The following is a 9917-nucleotide window of genomic DNA, read 5'->3' as shown; positions in this document are numbered from 1 at the left end:
GCAGGGACACTTCTGGGTACAAACTGTGGGTGAGTTCTCTGGAGAGAAGCCTGGGCTTGTGCCGTTCCTGCATTTATTTGGCCACTGGGCTCCATGGACCTTGCTGTGCCCCCTGTCTGAGCAGCTGTGTTTGTTCCTGGTGTTCTGTGCAGCTGGGAAAATGTTCTTGCCAAATCAGGAGTCACAAAATGCTGCTCCAGTGACTGGCCAGACTCTGGGGGGATTAAAAGGAATCTGGTGTCCCAACAGATAATTAATTGGTTTGTCTCAGGTTGCCACCTCACCTGCTGTCACTGAGCATTCCCTCTGCTGCTGGCACACACCTGGAGCAAAACTGATTTACAGAAGAAATCCAGGCTTTGGAATAAAAAGGGAATTCCCCCTTGGGATTCTCTCTTACCTGAGAAGGTGGGAATGGACTTTAGCCTGCAAACACCCAGCCAACTCTTCCCCCAGCACTGCCCAGGCTTTCTCTTTCCAGAGTGCCACTGTCTCCTGCGCTTTGAGACAAGGCTGGGATTTTTGGAATATCCTCTCCCCTGCGTTTCCAGAGCTGGATTTGTTTTCCTCGCTCTGGGAAATGGCTGGGGTACAAGTTTGGCCTGCAGAGATATCACCGAGCTGCTGGAGCCACGTTTATCCCTGGCATCACCCTGGCGTGGACTCCTGGTGCCAGGGTAATTCCGGGGGGAGCCTGACAGCTGCACATTCCTGGATATCCCAGGTAAGGTGGCACAGCTGCACCTCTGCATCCCTGGCACCAAGCAGCTACTTGGCTGCTCCCTGGAGCACAGGCTGGGCTGGCAGCGACATGAGGACAGATTTAATCAGCTGTAGGGAGCACTGAGGCCACAACCTGCAGAGCTCAGCACAGCAAGGGTGGTTCCTAAGCCCAGGGCTGTGCAGAGCTGCAGGGAGGGTTGGGCCCTCCTGGCTGCCAGGGCACTGCTGACTTATTTCCAATTTGCCATCAACCAGGGCCCCCAGGTCCCTTCCTGCAGCTGCTCTGCAGCCTCCCATTCCCAGCCTGTGCATCCAGGGTTGTCCCATGCAGGTGGAGAATCCAGCACTTTGTTAAACTTCACAGCTCAGCTGGAAGCTGCCCTGTCAGATCCTGGTTCCCCCATCCCTGCACTCACCCCCCAGAGCTTCTGGCTTTTCCTCTCTCCAGGTATTTCCCTTGAGCTGTGCAGTCTTCTGGTGTGTTTCCAGCATTTGGGATGGGAATTGAGACCATTCCTCACGCCTTCCCTTGGGACAGGCCTGCTGTTGCTTGGGGCACAGCAATTCCATCCTTAGGAAATCCCGAACGCTGCTGGAATTCAGAGGTTTGTACTGGCAGCAACATAAATAAATAGGAATAAACCAGCAGAATAAACCATTAGAGACTCATTTAGGTGGGAAACAACCATCAAGATCACATCCAGCTGTTATCCTGTGGTGCCCCCCTTGAGAGAAGGGAACGTCAGGCTCCTGGTAGAGGTTCTGCAGAGATTGTGGGGTTTGTCCAGCAAGGGCAGAGCACAGCCCTGAGTGGTTGGTCTGGGGCACATTGTGAGGCTTGTGGGATGAATTGGAGAAGGAAAAGGTATTTTATGGTATTTCCCTTTTCTCTTTAGATAACTCAGTCAGTATGAGGAAGGTGGAAACAACAACAGAGCAGTGGAACTGGAGACAAAGGTATTGTGAGGATGTGCTGGGTAACAGAGGGGTCAGCAGGGATCAGACTAAAGCCTGGCCTACCTGATTCTGGACTACAAGTGCTCCTCTCAGTGCTGCTTAATTGATTGCCCCTGTACCTGGAGCAGGGGCTCATATCTTAAATTAAAACATCCCGGGTTGCAGCAGCCACAGTGAGGGAAAACTGCAGTGAATCCCTCCCAACAAGAAAGGTGCTGCTGGCTGTGTTCCAGTGGGAATCTGCACCCTGGGAAACCTGGGGCTGACGCTGCTGCACTGGGCATGGACTCTTAGGAGGGGTTTTGCCTTTTGGGTCAGGCAGAGGGATGGATCCTCACCTCTGACTGTGACTGGGGTGCTGCAGGAAGGGTGGGTGGTCGGGATTTTTGGGGAAAACAAGCCCACTCATCCCTCTGTGTTCTCATACTCCCTGCTCAGCCCTGCTCCCTCTGCAGCTGGATTTGGAGCTGACTCCGTGGAGGAGCTGCAGGTTGAAGTGAAGAGGATGGAAAGGAACTTGGAGGAGAAATGCACGTGGCAGGAAGGAGATGCTGGATGTGGAGAAGGAGCAGATGATGGTGGAGAAGCAGGAGATGGCAGGCAACGTCTCCCATGCTCAGATGGGAGAGGGTGAGGGGATCCATCCCGGGTTGGGGAAGGGGTCCAGCAGGTCTGAGACTGTTCCCTGCCCCTCTCTGGGGAGAGGTGACACTGGAGGGAGCAGAAATAAGAATGACAAGCTGCACTGGTCAGAGATTTAGGGAATGCCCTCAGGAGGAAGAGAGAGGCTGAATGACCCTGCTGCTGCTTCTAGCTGCTCCCTGCTTGCTTTTTCTCTTGGTGGTGTCCATAAACCTGGAACCAGCAGGGTCAGCCCACAGATGATGATTTTAATTCCTCCTTAGCCCAAAATTAATCCCTGGGTCAGCTTTCCATGAGCTGGTTCTCACCCTGCTCCTGTCCACTGGCAGCTTTGGTGGTGTGGGCTCTCAGGAGGTTTGAGGCACAGGTTTAACACAGAGTGATCTGCCTGTTCTTTGTCCAGTGTTCCCCTGTCAGATTCTTGCAGCTCAGCATCCCCCAAAGGTGCCCTGCAGAGCCCTGGATTGAGAGGGGCTGACACTGGAGGGCCTTGGCTTTTCCCTGGACACAGAAACACACAGTGCACCTCTAGCCCCCTGTCCAGCCTTCATGGACAGAGGTCACTGGGACACTGAAGTATTCCCCAGCCTCCCAGCACTTGAGATGGATCTGATAACCCACCACAGGTTTCTGAGGCTGGTTTCAACCACTGAGTTTTGGGGTTGGGAGCAGATTCTGCTTCACTGGGCTGTAGTTTGCTCCCCAGACCCCATCCCTCTGTCACCTCACAGGAGCAGGACCTGGTACAGGTGAGGAGGGGGGTGGGGGTTTGGGATAGGTCTGAGCCTCTGGGATGTGCTCCAGTGTGGCTCCTGTTTGCTGAGGGCAGTGAGCACGAGCTGACTGCTGCACATTCCTGTTTCTGCTGCACAGGGAGAGAGAGGCTGGAGGAAAACCTGGCAGGCACCGAGAGAGAAACGGCTTCAGGTCCCTGATTGTGGCTTCACTTCTATCCACCACCAGCAGCTGCTTCTGGAGGCTTCCCACCAGCTCCTGCACTCCTCAGCTGTTGCAGAATGAGGAATGCTCTCCGTGAGGACGTTCCCCCTCCCGCCTTTGGCTTCGGATTTCAGGAGCCTGTGCCCCTCCTCTGCCCTCCTCCTCCACTCCACAGGAGATTCTCAGCCAGTGCACCTGAAGACCACGCTGGACTGAGGTAGGACTCACCTTTTGAAGGCCACCTCACCCCTTGTTCTGTCAGCCCAGCAAGCTCCTGTCTCATGGCACACCTCCCTGCCTGAGGGCTGGCAAGGCCCTGCTTTCTGTAGGAAAATTACCAAGTTCTATGGAAGGAGGTGATTCCCTCTTTGCCTCAGGGGGCAGAGAGGACAGGGCAGAGCACACAGGGGCCTGGAGCCCTCCAGGATCCACGAGGGAGGCCCAGGTTGCTGCAGGGGGAGTTTGCCACCTTTGAAGGCTCTGTGGGATGGTTCAGGCTGAGGAATTTGGGGCTGTTCGGCCTGGAGAAGAGAATTTTAGGTGGAGCCCTCACAGAAGCCTTGCCCTATCTGGAAGGGGCTGCAAGGAAGGCAGAGAGGGGCTCTGCATCAGGAACTGGAGTGCCAGGACAAGGGGGGAACGGTTCACAGGGATAGATGGGATATTGGGAAGGAATTCTTGGCTTTGAGGGTGGGGATGCCCTGGCACAGGGTGCCTGGAGAAGTTGAGGCTGCCCCAAGCCCAGCAACATCCCTGATGGGGATTATTCCCAGCTGAACCAGGCGGAATTCCCTGTCCTGGTGCACAGAGGGTCGCTGGGCAGAGCTGTGCTCGACACCAGGCTCCGTGGTGCTGCTGCAGCCCCTGTGTGCAGAGCTGCCAGGGCAAACTGCACCCCTGGGGCAGGAGCAGGGTCCTGGCTGTGTTCTCAGGGAGGTTTGGGTGTTCTGGGGCACTGTCAGAGGCCTGGCTGTCCCCGGGTCTGCTCCTGCTGCCCACACGTGGATTCCCTGTGTGAGCTTCCACACCGGCCCAGCAAATCCCCCCTGGCACCAGGAGCTGGCACTGCCCTTTCTCCCCAGAATCTCCCCGAGGTTCCCTCCTGGGGAGCAGTGAATTTTCTGTCTTCATTGCTCATAAAGAATCACATAAAATATAATTTTTTCCCTGCTTTCCCTGGCTCTGTCCTGGCGGTGTTGGCCCAGGTTGCTCAGCCTCAGGTGGCTGCTCCAAACAGCTCCCTCAGGAGCCTGACAGTGTTGTCTGTGCTGGGTTGTTTTCCACGTGGAGCAGCCTGTGGAAAAGGTCCTTCTGCACTGATCACTTCCATTTTCAGGCAGGTGTAATCTGGAGAGGCAGCAGGGAGAGGCAGTGAGTGATTATGGAATGGTTTGGGTTAGAGGGATCTTCAAAGATCACCCACACCACAAGGGCAGGGACACCTCCCACTGTCCCAGGCTGCTCCAAGCCCCAATGTCCAGCCTGGCCTTGGGCACTTCCAGGGATCCAGGGGCAGCCCCAGCTGCTCTGGGCACCCTGTGCCAGGGCCTGCCCACCCTCCCAGGGAGGAATTCCTTCCCAATCTCCCATCCATCCCTGCCCTCTGGCACTGGGAAGCCATTCCTTGTGCCCTTGTCCTGTTGCCTCCCCTATAATCCCTGCCTTAGCCCCATCCCTGGCTTCCCCCACTGCTGGGGCCTCCTTCATTTCATAAAACCTCCCTTCATTTCCCAGCTCAGCTTTAATTAACTGGGCTGAGCCTGCCCACCCAGAGCCAGCTGGGGCTGGGGAGGGCACAGGAAGGTGGTGGGGTGGCCTCGTGCCCCCTCTGGGAGCTGTGCCAGGCCCTGGGCCCCTTCTCAGCCCCAAAACGCAGCAACCCCAAGTTAATGAACTCACTGCAACACCTCCTGGAGCTCAGGCTGTTCCACGAGTGTGAGGTGAGCTGGGAGGTTTGTGCATCCCTGTGCCAGGGTAGGAAACTGGGGTAAGAAAATCCTTGGTTTGGGTGCTCTCCAGGCCCTGGTTTCCCTGTGGAAAGATGCCCAGCACAGGCTGGCACTGACAGCAGCTGATTTTGGGATGTGCTGCCCAGCCAGGTGTGGCTTTCAGTCCCCTAAACCCTGTTCCTCACCTCCCTCATCCCAGGAGGCCCAAGGAATCGGGAGGATTCCCTGCTGCCCCTCCAGGCACTGCCACAGCCCAGGATGGGTGTCCCATTCCCGGGATAAGGCACAGCTCAGCCATGGGGGTGTCATCTCCTTCCCTTCCCTGATCTTTTAGGGACCGAGAGTTTGGGGACAGAGAAGTGATTTAAAGTCATCTCCCTCCCTCTGTGCTGAGCAAAGGGGGAACCTGGCAGGTACTGACCCACCTGAGTGTCCTGATGATCTCCTGTTACCAAATTTCATCGTCTGAGATGTCCGTGGGACTCGGGAGGGTGGACTCGGCTCCTCCTGGGGCAGAATTAACCTGGGTGGAGGGAAACCCAGAGGTGTTTCCTGCAGGTCTGTGCTGCTGAGCTGGGCCCTGGCTCTGTGGGACACTCAGTGACTCTCAGGGTCCTGCAGCAGAGCAGGGGGGGCTTGGCTGGGGGTGCCAGGGCACTGCAGAGCCCATCAGGGGCAGCTTTGTGACCTGGCTGTTGGCAGGAGCAGAGTTTGCTCCTGCTGCACATCTGTGGCTTCCCTGTGTGAGCTTCTGGCCCAACAAATCCTCTGCCATCCCTCCCCACTGCTCCCACTCCAGCTGAAATCCCTCACTCCTTGTCCTGTCACCACAGGCCCTGCTCCAAAGCCTCTCTCCACCTTCCCTCTAAGCTCTGCCTCAGCCCCATCCCTGCTCCATCAGCCTTAATTAATTAATTAATCTCAGCATTACCCCACCACGCTCACTGTGCATTTCCTCTGTCCAGTCTAAACCTTCCTTCCCCTTTCAAACTCTTGTTCCTCCTCCTGTCATGGCAGGCCTTGATAAAAAGTCTCCCCACCTCTTTTATCAGCCCCAGATAAGGTGTCCCCACACAGTGCCACCAGTCTGCTGTCACTGGGGAAGGCATTGAACACTGAAGGTCCCAGTATGGACCCACACGTTGCTGGTTCCCATTTGGGGCTCGGGATATCATCTGTCACTCCTGGGATGCAGCCCCACTCCAGGCCATTCCTTACCCATAATCCAGAGCATTTCTGGAAGTCACTGACCCCTGAGGTCCCCAAGGCCAGATCCACAAAGGATTTAACTCCTGACATGGGGATCTGGGGACGCCCTGAAGGGACAGTGGGGTTTTATTCACCCACCCGGGGCCCTGAGCACCTCGTGTGCACTCAAATCAAAGTTTCTCTTGAGAGCAAAGCTTTGGGGTTCCCTGGCAGCGCTGCCCAGTGCTGGGGACCAGTCACCAAATCCCTGTTCCTGATTCTCTGCGCATCTTCCCAGCATCCCTGCGAGCTCTTCCCGTGCCCTCAGATTCCCAGGATGTTCTGGCATCGTTTCCTCTTGCTCACAGATGTCTGCAGGCATCAGAATCTTCTCTGAACCTCCCTCCCCTTCCTTGTGCATCCCAGTGTCCCCAGCTCTGTCCCCTCTCTCTGGTGACACAGAGGCCTTTGGGATTCTGCAGCCATGGCTCCTCTCTTCCTCCGCCTCTTCCTGATGTGCCAACCTCGGCTGAGATGTGGCAGCAAAGAGGCACAGAAACTTCTCTCTTCCTCTGGAATATTCTCAGGAAAAATGGAGAAATCTGTCCCCAAACCAGGAGCTGGTAAATCCGAAAGTTTCTGCTGAGGAGAACGAACAGGGGGAGCTCACCAGGGTCCTTCCAGCATCACAGGGTGATTTAGGTTCAAAGGGTCCTCTGTTAGGTCTCGGGCCTGTTCCTCCTGCTCCAAGTAAGGCCAGCCCGAAAGTCAGGGATTGTTTTGCAGTCAAGTTGGAGTCTCTTCAAGGCCAGACATTGCCCCAGCTCCTCTCTCAGCATAACTGAGCTCCCTTCTCTGGTGTTCAGCCACCCTTGTGAAAATATTCTCTTTACATAAGTCAGGATTTCCCTGACTGGAGCTGGTGGCTCTCATCCCTTCACCTTCTCCCTGCTCTTGCTTCCTCATTTCTCCTGGAGTGGTGTTGGGGAGCTCACACTGACAGCATCAGGGTGCTCTGGCAGGGCTCTGGGAGCAGCACTGGCGGGAAAATGAATGTTCCTTTGCTTTCTGGAGGAGTCTGGAGAACTTTCTCCCCGGACTCTGCAAGTGAGAATTATTTCTGCAGGATGTGTGGGGTACCCCATGAGCCCTAGGAGAGGGGCTTGAGGCTGTTCCCTGGAATTGCTGGGAACTGAAATCATTCCTAATCTCACACACGCAGTCTGTGAGCACAGGTAGGGGGTTGGCTGCTCTGGGAGGTGTTTGTACACCCCCTAATTCCCACCTAGGTGTATCAGAGCCTGGGGAGAGCCTCCCACCTCACAGACTCTCTGTAGCACAGCTGAGAGTTTCAGCAGATGTTTACACCTCACAACAGGCCCTGGTGTTGCCTGCGTGGCCTGGACTGCCCTTTCCCACTGTTTTAGGGCAAGCAGCTCCTTTCCTGCCATTTCAGCGCCATCCCTGGGGCACCTGGCCTGGTCCAGCTGCAGCAGCTGTGCTGGCCCAGGGCTGTCCCTGGGTGCAAGTGGTGCTTTTAGCAGAGGCCACGTGGAAAAGCGAGTGGGAGCGAGGTCAGGCTGTGTCCCAGGGCGGAATCTTTGGGAGCGAGGAGCTGCTGCTGTCCCCATCCCTGCTGCCACTGCAGTGGCTTCACCTGGTGCCAGTCCCCTGCCACCCCTCGCTTTTGGGGGAGCTGCAGGTGGCACCTGCACCCAACCCTGGGGTGCAGCTCCTGCCTGTCCCAGGGTGCAAGGAGCACTCGGGGTGTTACTGGTGGGCTGCGTGCTGGTGCCTGGGGCTTACTGGGAGCCACTGGGAGCCACTGGGAGCCAGGCTGTGCCTGTAGCACCCACCACACTCCCCCATGGCGTTTGCACTGGGGCAGCAGTGATTTTATTGGCAAATCGAGCTTGGAGAAGCCCCTGCCTGAACCCCGAGTTAGGCCAAGGGGTTCTCTCAAGGATTCTGGCTTTCCGCGGCTGTCGGGAGGGCTCTGTCCGTGGAACGGGAGGGGTTTCCCCGCGCCCCCCTGTCCCGTGCCCCTGTCCCTGCAGTACCGATTTCATCCGCCAGGTGTGCGCAGTTGAGCCGCGCCGGCGCCGTTCCCGGGATGAGCTCAGCGCGCCGGGATTGGGAGCCGGGATCAGCTGCTGCCCTGACGTGGCGCTGACGCGGCCCCGCATCCTCCCCTGCATCCCCCCCGCATCCCCCCCGCACCCCCCGGCTCCCCCCGTGACCTCCTTTCGCAGACAAAGAAGGGAAGCGCTGCCTGCGTGCGCATCCCGCCCCTCCATCCCCCCCTCCTCCTGCTCCCCCCCTCCCTCCGGCCCCGCTCTGAACCTGGAAAAAACAGCTCAGCTCCTATTTCAAGGAGCTTTTGTCCTCCCAAACAGCTTTCTTTGGGACATTTGTCTTCCTTTCTTCTGCCTGGGACGGGAACATAATTGGGAATGGGTCTCCATCTGCTGCCGGGGGAAAGGGGGGGGTCCGGGGAGAAACCCCGTGGCCTGGCACACAAAAGCAGCATCCCCAGCCTTTAGGGTGCTTCGTCATGGGGCATTTGGGGAGCAGGAGCAGGGATTTGTGGTGTTTTGTGGCATTAAATGAATCGGGGATCTCTGGGGCATCGCACGATCCCTCTGCTGTGCAGCTCCCCCATCTCTCCAGTGCCCCCCACACCGCGGGCAGCACCCAGCAGTGCCAGGCTATCCCAAATCTCGGGCTCCCACACATCCTGCCCAGGCTGGGGACCACCCTGATGTGTCACTTGTGCTTTCCCAGCACTGCCAGGCTGAGTCACCGGGCTGTGCTGGGAATACACCCGGCTTTAGGAGCCCCAGAGCCAGGGTTTGCAATTTTTGCAGTGCCCCTTGCCCTGGCACCTCCTCTCTCGATGCCCCTTTTTATGCAGCAACACTGCCAAAAATTCCCTCTCCTCAAATCCCACTTCCCTGCCAAGCTCCTGTGTCCCAGTGCCACCCTCACTTGTCCCCTGCCATGCAGGGGGACGTGCCCCTACTTATTTTTATATCTATATAAAATCAAACCTCACTGTCTGTCCCATCCTGGGTGTCCCCACTCCATCCACTCCCCGGGGTCACCTCAGAGCTCCACCTGATCCCACAAAAATGGGCTGCTCTCTCCAGGAGAGGCCCCTGGAGGTATTTTTGTGGTTATATAATTTGTATAAGTTATATAAGCCCTTTTCCTGTGCATTTTGGGGGGGCAGTGAGAGCTGGTACCCCACCCCCAGCCCTGCCAGGCTCTGTCCTCACAGCCTGTGTGGGGTCACGGGGCTCAGGTGGGTGCTGGGCATCCCATTCCTGGCTGAATTCCATCCCTCAGTGCTGGCATTTTACCTCCCATCACCTCCAGCAGTGCTTTATCTGGCTCTTCAGTTTTTTAAAACTCCTTGCTTTTCTTCCTCATCCCCTCAGCATTTAAATTCTCACCCAAAAAACCCCAAACCAAATTGGGACCCTGGATTTTTTTCAGGTTTTTTCACCTCCTTCCTTA

General features: G+C 56.8%; 1 long non-coding RNA gene across 1 annotated transcript in view; it reads left to right on the top strand.

The window, feature by feature from the left end:
* The first annotated feature begins 439 nt into the window (after nt 1-439).
* The window catches only part of LOC138118421 (uncharacterized), a 32168-nt gene continuing 22690 nt past the window's right edge, over nt 440-9917 (top strand). The window contains exons 1-3 of the long non-coding RNA XR_011155121.1: nt 440-724; nt 1172-1680; nt 2119-3478. This is a non-coding gene — a long non-coding RNA (uncharacterized lncRNA). The remainder of the gene's footprint in view (nt 725-1171; nt 1681-2118; nt 3479-9917) is intronic.

Source organism: Aphelocoma coerulescens, chromosome 13 (assembly GCF_041296385.1).
Source record: "Aphelocoma coerulescens isolate FSJ_1873_10779 chromosome 13, UR_Acoe_1.0, whole genome shotgun sequence".
Lineage (NCBI taxonomy): Eukaryota > Metazoa > Chordata > Aves > Passeriformes > Corvidae > Aphelocoma > Aphelocoma coerulescens.
The sequence above is the reverse complement of the archived record's forward strand: the minus strand, read 5'-3'. Positions and strand labels throughout refer to the sequence as shown.